The sequence below is a fragment of the Lolium perenne genome, chromosome 1 (genome assembly GCF_019359855.2).
Source record: "Lolium perenne isolate Kyuss_39 chromosome 1, Kyuss_2.0, whole genome shotgun sequence".
Classification (NCBI taxonomy): Eukaryota; Viridiplantae; Streptophyta; class Magnoliopsida; order Poales; family Poaceae; genus Lolium; species Lolium perenne.
This window is the reverse complement of record NC_067244.2, coordinates 237,372,234-237,380,715: the sequence shown is the minus strand read 5'-3', so window position 1 is coordinate 237,380,715 and position 8,482 is coordinate 237,372,234. Positions and strand designations below refer to the sequence as shown.

The following is an 8,482-nucleotide window of genomic DNA, read 5'->3' as shown; positions in this document are numbered from 1 at the left end:
TACTTTCGTTACCGACAGTTACTTTTGTAGTGCGGAAACATTTATTGTGCAGTAGAATTTCGGTTTCTACTACTATCAAGTATACCTTATGAAATACTTTACAGTGAGCTTGATTAGATATTTAATCAGCTTGGTGATATATCCGTGTGACATTAGGAAAATCTTCATTAGACAATATGTTTTCTGGCAGGTAAATATAGAGTAATGTTTTTCTTTTCCCATTCCTCAGTTCAAGCTGATGCTTCAGAGCAGCGTGGTGATTAATCTGGGGCAGCACCCTAAGTGGAAAACCATTAGCGCCCTCATGGTTACTTCAGTCCGTTGTTTGAACCTTCCGGGTATATCTCATGGATTGATGTAGCCATTATATTTGCATAATATTCTTATGGCATCTTTTCAGAACCAACTCATTATCCTCTTCATTCTCTCTAGAAGCATGAATATGCCACTCATGCTCAGTTTATTTTGGACACTACACTTGAAATAATTGGAATTTTTTTGGTCAATTGATCTCCTATCAACTATCTGATGTATAATATTATTTACATGAGACAAATATTTATTTTGTAGTCGTGTTATCTCGCAGTATATCCCATGGATTCATGGAGCCATTATATTTGTATAATATGCTTCTGGTATCTTTTCAGATTCAACTCATTATCCTCTTCATTCTCTCTAGACGCATGGCATGTCACTCATGCTCAGTATATTTTCGACACTGCACTCGAAATAATTGGAAATTTCCTTGTCAATTGATCTCCTATCAACTATCTGATGTGTAATATTATTTGCATGAGACAAATATGTACTTTTAGTTGTGTTATCTTGCAGTATTTTTTGAAGCCTAAGGTCGCGAAGGAGTCTTTTCTGGAATAGTTGGAGCAAATTACAGCTGAAATTCTTGTACCACTGCAAGCGACATTCCTTCACTATGCGGTGCACTCTCTGTTTTTGCTAAATATTCTACTCCCTCCTCGTTTCAGCGACAAGTAATATGGGTCGGAGGGAGTATATAGTTTGATTGTTGTTGAACATTTCATGTTCTATGCCATAGATTATTTTGTTGCACGATGGGGTTAAATTGATTAGAAGGAGCTCCTACTTATGTCTTCCAAGTGTGTGTAATTTACAGTAAGCCTTTCTTTGGATCCTCAGCCCTGAGTATTAGCAGTATCTACATAACATTACATGGCTATTAAATACTCAAAACAAATGAGGAAAGTGTGAAAAGTGTGTTTATGAGTGCCTATGTGATATATGCAGAAATATATTTAAGTGTACCTATAATCTAATCTGCAAAGGTAAATCCAACAAAAGGGTGGCCAAGCAGTAGTTCATTCCTGTCAACTGAAGCTTGAAACATTTGTACACAATTTAAGAACTCCACACTAACCTAAGTTTGTTATTTTGCCTTCCAAATGATGTACTCGCCTCTCTGCACATTTACATTGTCGTAATGCTATATCTTGTTGGCTTTTGTATTCTACAACCTGTTGATCGAGCTTGTCAGATACACACAACAATTCAACTTGAAATTTCAAAACAGTAAAATTCGAATAAATAACAAATCAATGTGATCACTGATTCATGATCAAGAAAATATAGAGTATATGGACCCTTTTGTGCCTGAGGCTTCAGATCAAAAAAGCTTTCCTTTCATTTTGTGTATATTGCAGCAGAGAGGAGGTTGAGGAGAACATTCTGGTGTGCTTAATTAATTCAATAGTTTTTCATTTTTTTAGATGAAATCTTCATGACTTTGAGGTGATATTTCGATGAATCTTCATGGTTTCGAGGTGCGATTTGGAGGCGAGAACTGATAGCTCTTGTGAACTATGGTTGCAGCTCTCACAAGAGCAAGTTCGATTTCTCAAGTATGAGCTAATGGATAGTGCTATATATCTTCAGGTTTCTTAATTTATTTTCTTCTCTGTATATGGGACATGTCTAGGCTCTACAGATCGGATGATTGATATGGCAACGCCTGTAAAGGTAAGGAATGTTATTCTGGTTGAGAATTTAAATTTGGCTGCTATGACTTGCTTCGGATGGTTAGGACATAGATCATGAAAATGAGAAGTGCATTCTGACTTCATGGATGGTACTTTGGCTCAGCTGCAGGTGAAGATTGATCCAAGACAGTTTTCCCGAATATAACATCATTACTTATGTATCCCTAACTGTAGTGCCCCTCTACCATCTTACTGTAATGAAGATTGGAACAATTTCCAAGATATTCAAAAATATAACAGGAGTGTAACCTTGGAAATACATAGCGAATTGGTGATACACCATCGTCCTAGCTTGGGACTTTTGAAAATGTTTCTTGGCTGTAGGAAGTCAACTTTTGAGCCATATACGTTTGCAAGTAATGTAAATGTGAAGTTTTACTTGGTAAACGTATTTTAAATACAAATGACCTCGTTTGACATATTTTCAAGATGAGATTCTACAAGATTTAACTCGGAGACTGCATATGTCATTGTCGTTGTGGTAGAACGTACATCTTTTAAACAAAATACTACTATTAGACATGAATTTTTGTTTGATGTGCTTTTCACACATTAGTGATTGTGTATGTGTTAATCAAGCCATAAGCATAAGTACGAAGAAATCCGTTCAACCATTTATGATTTAATTTATTCGTATTTTTTGCAGATAATGAACTTTTGGTGGTGCCAGCTTGCAAGGAGCTAATGTGACACAAACCAAAAAAAATCTCTTGTCAGGTAGATATGGAACCCTTGCTGGAGGCGGTGAACCTACAAATAAAGCAGTACATGATTCCGTACGGAAGTGTATGCAAGCTTCTTCAGCAATAAGCCTTTGGTTTTAGATTGCACATGTGTGATCCTCCATAGCAATTAGTAGATTCTTATATCAAATTGGAATGGTGTGACTAAAATATACTACTCCCTCCGTCTATAAATGGATGTCTCAACTTTGTTAAAATTTAAATTTATCTAGACCTATTTTAGAATTTAGATACATCCAAATATATCAAAGTTGAGACATCTTTCTATAGACAGATGGAGTATTTGAGAGCTCATCCAACATTAGAATTGAACAATGTACATGCTACTTCGGTTTTTTACCAACGGTGGGCACTGTGCATGATACACACAACAGCCCATGGGAGGGAGAGAGGAGAGGGTGAGTGGACAGACTGGACGAGTTATAAGGAAAGCTCATGTCATTTGCTGCAAGCAAAGCATATAGATAGGCTGGAAGACACTATAGTTTGAGAGCTGAGAGTATATTTCCACAAGTAACAAAGAAGTAATTGCTCATTTGCTTTCTATGCATATGAGTACACGACATTCCGGGGCGATGTGACGTCCAGGTGCTGACTCAATTGAACGTCATGCATCCACTTCAAGGTCTGGTTTGAGCGGGTGCCATCTCATCTTCTCCCTCCCGGCCAGCGGGCGAAAATGGAGGGTCTTCTACATCCTTGCCATGGCGATCATTGAGCTCGTATAAATCAACGGTAGAGAAGGACTCGATGGAATTCAACACTTGTTATGCAGGGTATTATGTAAAAGTATGGGATTGTGTTGTAATTTCTCTTATTGGGTGTTGTGTGTGGGGGGGAGGGGGGGGGGGGGGTCTGTATTATTTTTGGGATTTTAGCAAGCATAATTAAACAAAAGTGGGATCTTAAGTTTTGCATTATTGTAGAACTATATTTACATACACATGAATTTTGAAATTCGCATGTGCAATCAGGATTAAAATTAGAGGAGCCGTTGCGATCTTAAGTTTGTAGCGTGAGTACTCTATATTCACAATCTTATATTTTTTTGTGGGAAGAAAACTTCATGTTAACATGATATACCAATTGTGCAGGATGGTTACGAGCTAAGGAAAAAGTTTTTGATACACATACTCAAGTATCTGGCTAATGAAGTTGAAGACAACATTCCTAAGATCGTGCGAGAATACCTTAGACGCGTCAACGGACCATGGCTTTAATAAATAGTGTATTCAGTCATTTCTCTTCTACAAAATAAATTGTGCGAAGTGGATCTTTAAATATTTTAAGTATTATATATTTATTTTATATACTTTAATATTTGCATGCATTATTTACACGTTTATGCATTTGACACTACGTTAAAGGGCCGTGGCGAAGCACGGGCATTCTACTAGTCTTTCGTAGCATCTCCACCTGCAAAAGCCTAAATCAAGTCCCTGTAATTGACAAAAACCAATGAATTGAAAACCTGAAGCATCTATAAATCTATGTGTCATACTGAATTACATTGGAACTCTTATATATAGACAAACAAATTGGTTAAAAACCAGTCCAATCATCAAGGAACTATACTCAAGTAGAATTTCCAGAAACAAAAAAATGTTTACTATTAGCAATCCCTTATTAACGTTCATAACACCCCTTGTATTTAGTATTGAGGTATGGTTCATTGATTTGTACACTATAGAACTCAAAATAATTACATACCTCATGTGGAACTCACCACAAAAGTTCCACGGTCTGAGCCTGCACCCTGCATACCGTTCCAACTAATTCATGCTGAAAAAATGATAACCTAGATAAGTGAGACAAAAATTAACTCTACATGGAGACTTCAGTTTGCGGAAAACCTACATAAGTGAGACGAAAATTAACCTATGTTATCAGCTTTAAAGGATGTTGGGTAGTAGCCTTGAGATTTTCTTGCTCCTCCTTAATGATTCAGATGACTATCAAATCATACACCAAATAGATAATGAATTTAGAGATTCGAATAAAACATAATCAAATCTAGAGTAGAAAACACGTAAAGGTGCGGCTCATTTGTCCTCTGGTTGATGTGTGGTTGTCCCAGCTCGATCTGACAAGAGGAATGAATTTTATAAATATACTGCATCAACAATAACCTAAATACAAATCATCTCCAGATTGTATCAGTAAAAAGTAAGAAACTAACCTCTAGATGTTGCAAAACCTCCGCAGTTTTAAAGTTGACCAGAAACTAAAGATAATAGTATCCTGCTGAGTGGTATCTAGTTCATATCAAACTTAAATCTTGCAAAAAAATTAAAAAAAACTTAAAATTCTGACCCCTAAACAAACTTACTCGATTGGCATACTTGACATCTATGCCAACACCTTCATACCATCACCCAGGCTTAGTCATGGTTCCTCCTTTATCCATGCCATCTAGCTTTCCCTGTTTTCAAAAATGTAAACACACAACATCTGAGAATCTTATCAAAAGAGAACCGCACATTTTCTTCACTGTTGTGATTTCCAATAGAAGCATATTTACAGTGATAAGTGATAAAGTACATGACATTGGTTGGCGCAAGCATTTAAAAACTATGGAGAAAACATGAACACAATAATTTTTTTAAAAAAAATCACCAACAAACTTCTCTGTTCATGTAGTTGGATGCATAAAGAAATATTTGTGTACCTAGAACCAGAAGGCATTGAACAACATGGTTAGAAAAAAGAAGGCAACCCAACATACTTAACGTTAGAAGAAATGTATCCCCGTTCCTACATAGTTAACCTCTTCAACGCTATAAGTAGCCCATGAAGACAGTGCCCTGAGAATACACAAGTGATAAATAGCATCAAGATACGGATTGTTGTTTGGAATAGAAAAGATGTCACAAATGCAGGTTATCTTCCAAACCATTATGGTTCCTGCAGTTGCAGCTGCTCTTGCAGTAGCAGTCTCTCCTCTGTAACTGACAAATTTCTTCATGAGAACATTGCTCTAAAACATGTGAAGAGCGCTTGCAAATCAGATTCAATTAACCTTCAGGGTGAGCCATTTTCTGCATGGCCGAGGGCAAGATAATGATAGCCATGTCTTAGATGGATACTTGTGCACATGCTTATGATACAGGCATTTCCTTGAACACACTGGAAGCATCTTGGATAGTTGTTGGAACTTGCAGATTGTAAAGGAGCATCGACTCACCGGTTGTGGTGTTGGTGTTGGAGCATAGACCTGGAGCCAGACATGCTACTTGTGCTGCTACAGATGGTGGGGCTGCGACACTACCTCTTACCACTGCTGAATGTGGTGTTGGTGGAGTTGCCTGCTCCAACGGATAATCTGCCAGCAGAGTAAAGTAGCTGCACTCGGTTCCATCCGCTAGGAACAGACTTTGGCGATTGAGATTATGGAGCCCATAAGGTTGCAGCATTTCACTGAACATCTGCGGTACTACATACGCAGTAGTTGATGCATCAGAAGGAGAGCTCGCTGACGAGCTTGTTGCGGGAGTGTCAGACAGATGGGTTGTGCTAGTTGTTGGCCTTGTGTTGAAAATCTGAGGGGCTCCACTTCTAGTACCATTACCTCCAGCAAATGGGCATGCTTCGGCTGCAATTGGAGGCGAGTGAATGAAGTTTGCATTCCATATACCTGGCGTTGTCATTTTACCAAACAGTTGTTGTGTGTAGCCTGGTACTTGCGTTGGATCAAACACCTTATGCGCAACATGTTCAGCTACCGTGCACGCAGACACACTTGGACCAAGCATAGCTGGATCAAACCTGTTGTCCTGATACCCAATACACGAGTGCTGGCTCATGGCAAATGCATTGTTGAGGAATATCAGCCTATGCCGCTCTGGTAGCTAGTAAAGCTCAAGCCTTTCTGTGCAATCACTCTAGCACGACACCTGCTAGGTGTGGGTTGTGGAGAGCTGCTCGACGTCACGCTTGCGCTTGGAGTTAGTTGAGGAGGCCGGAGCTCCGGCGAGTGGCGGCTCTCGGGCGGAACTCGCTAACGAGATGGAGCGGTCATGCCAGTGTCCAACAGCAGCGGCGTCGGCTGGGCAATCCGATGAAAGGAGGGGCACCAGAGACTCGTCGGAAGGGCGTAGGCGCACGGTGCTCGGCGTCCCTGCGGGGCAACCTGGGGGATGGAGAATCGCACGGAATCGATTCAAGAGCCGGCAGGAGGATTAGAGATTAGGGGAGGCGGGTGGGGTGGAGGTTGAGAAGCGTGGCGGCGGTGTGCGTTGGAGATGGAGGAAAAGCGGATGGGCGGCGGCGCTGATAATTTGTGGCTATGCGATTTAGGAGCGAGATTTGGGGAGAGGAGAGTGAGGAATTGCTACAAATCGGACCGCGAAGGAAGTGAAGCCGCCGCCGAGAATCGATGCTCTGATACCATCCCTGCCAAGATCTTCACTTGGAAGGGGTCGTCGCTGCCGCCGCCCGTTCTTCATCTCGCTCCCAGCCACGCGCCGTCCGGAGGCCGCCGACCCAAGCTCTTTGGAGGAGGATGAGCGCGAGGGTTTGCGGTTTTCCGGATGAAGTCACGCGAGACTGGGCTTGGCCCATTTGTGCGCGTGCGGGCAGAGCGGAGACGAGAGCGACGAAAGAAACGACGAAGGGGTTTGACGTATTGGCAGAATAAGAAACATGTTCCTCCTTTTTAAGTAGTGTAGATTCGTGTTAATATAATTTCTATATTTGAGGTCCAACAATCAGGAGATGGCTCAACCTGTGTCCTATCATCATGCCTCTATACTCTGCCTACTCTTACCTAAAAAATATGATATAAAATTTCTGATCATTTTTCTCAATGCCACGATTTATGTCTAGCCTTGCCCCCGCCTCCCAACATTGTGAATATTTTGTTAGTCTCACAATCACGTAACCATACCATTCCTCAAGCAGCTCTCCTATGTTTTGCACCAATTATACTCTTTTCCATCGTACATGTATGTCTGAGATACCGTATATTCCATCCTCTTATTAATTCAGCACCAAATATGTCTACTCTTCTACTCAGTTTTGCATGGGCATACAAATCAGTTACTCCGGTAATTTTGTTATGTGATTAGTTCTAGAGGTACATATGTATATACACTTGTATAAAGAGTATCATTGATATAGTTCGCCCTATCATTGTATATGTCTTCACCAAGATTCCAAAGACCATATATGGGTCTATCAAATGTATGAATTATTGACTTTTATATGTCATTATTGTAGTATTTTGCATGCAAAATACTAATATATTTTAATCTTTGTCTTTGACCAAGTGACTCATTTTGGTTATAGATTGTTGTGCGGTCCAAAAACACAAGACAAGCTAAAACTTAGAGTAATATTTAAATTGTACTATAAATATTACAGATATCTTTAAAGAATTTTATTGTCCGGGGGGCTGGCCCCCCTTGGTTGTAGGGATGCTCCGCCAGTGTGAACAAGGAGCCTTGTGCCGTGTCACCCTAGGGTTACAAAAATCTGTGGACCAGCCATGCCCGGAGGACGACACCTGGAAAGGTGTGGCCCCGATGGTGCTCAGCTTCAGCGAGGCCCAGCGGTTCTCCATCATCAAGAAGAACGTCACCAAGCTCTGGGCTGCCGGAGGTACTGTGTCACCGCTCACCAGCCGACATTAACCTCCTCGTCCACTAGAGTGACATCTCATGCAAACTGATTGGCTGGGAGTCGGAGAAGGCCAAGATGTGTAGAACAGGACCTGTCTTCACCTTCCCG

At 40.6% G+C, this 8,482-nt stretch overlaps 1 long non-coding RNA gene across 2 annotated transcripts; it reads right to left on the bottom strand.

The window, feature by feature from the left end:
• Positions 1–4,152: 4,152 nt before the first annotated feature.
• On the bottom strand, positions 4,153–7,324 carry LOC127325164 (uncharacterized). 2 transcript variants are annotated; one of them, XR_007866849.1, is made up of 7 exons: positions 5,649–7,324; positions 5,481–5,559; positions 5,085–5,177; positions 4,935–4,996; positions 4,634–4,838; positions 4,466–4,537; positions 4,153–4,194 (listed from the first exon to the last, which is right to left on the bottom strand). It is a non-coding gene; the product is annotated as an uncharacterized lncRNA (long non-coding RNA). The 2 variants fall into 2 exon arrangements; XR_007866855.1 differs by having other exon boundaries at positions 4,153–4,171.
• Between the last annotated feature and the right edge of the window lie 1,158 nt (positions 7,325–8,482).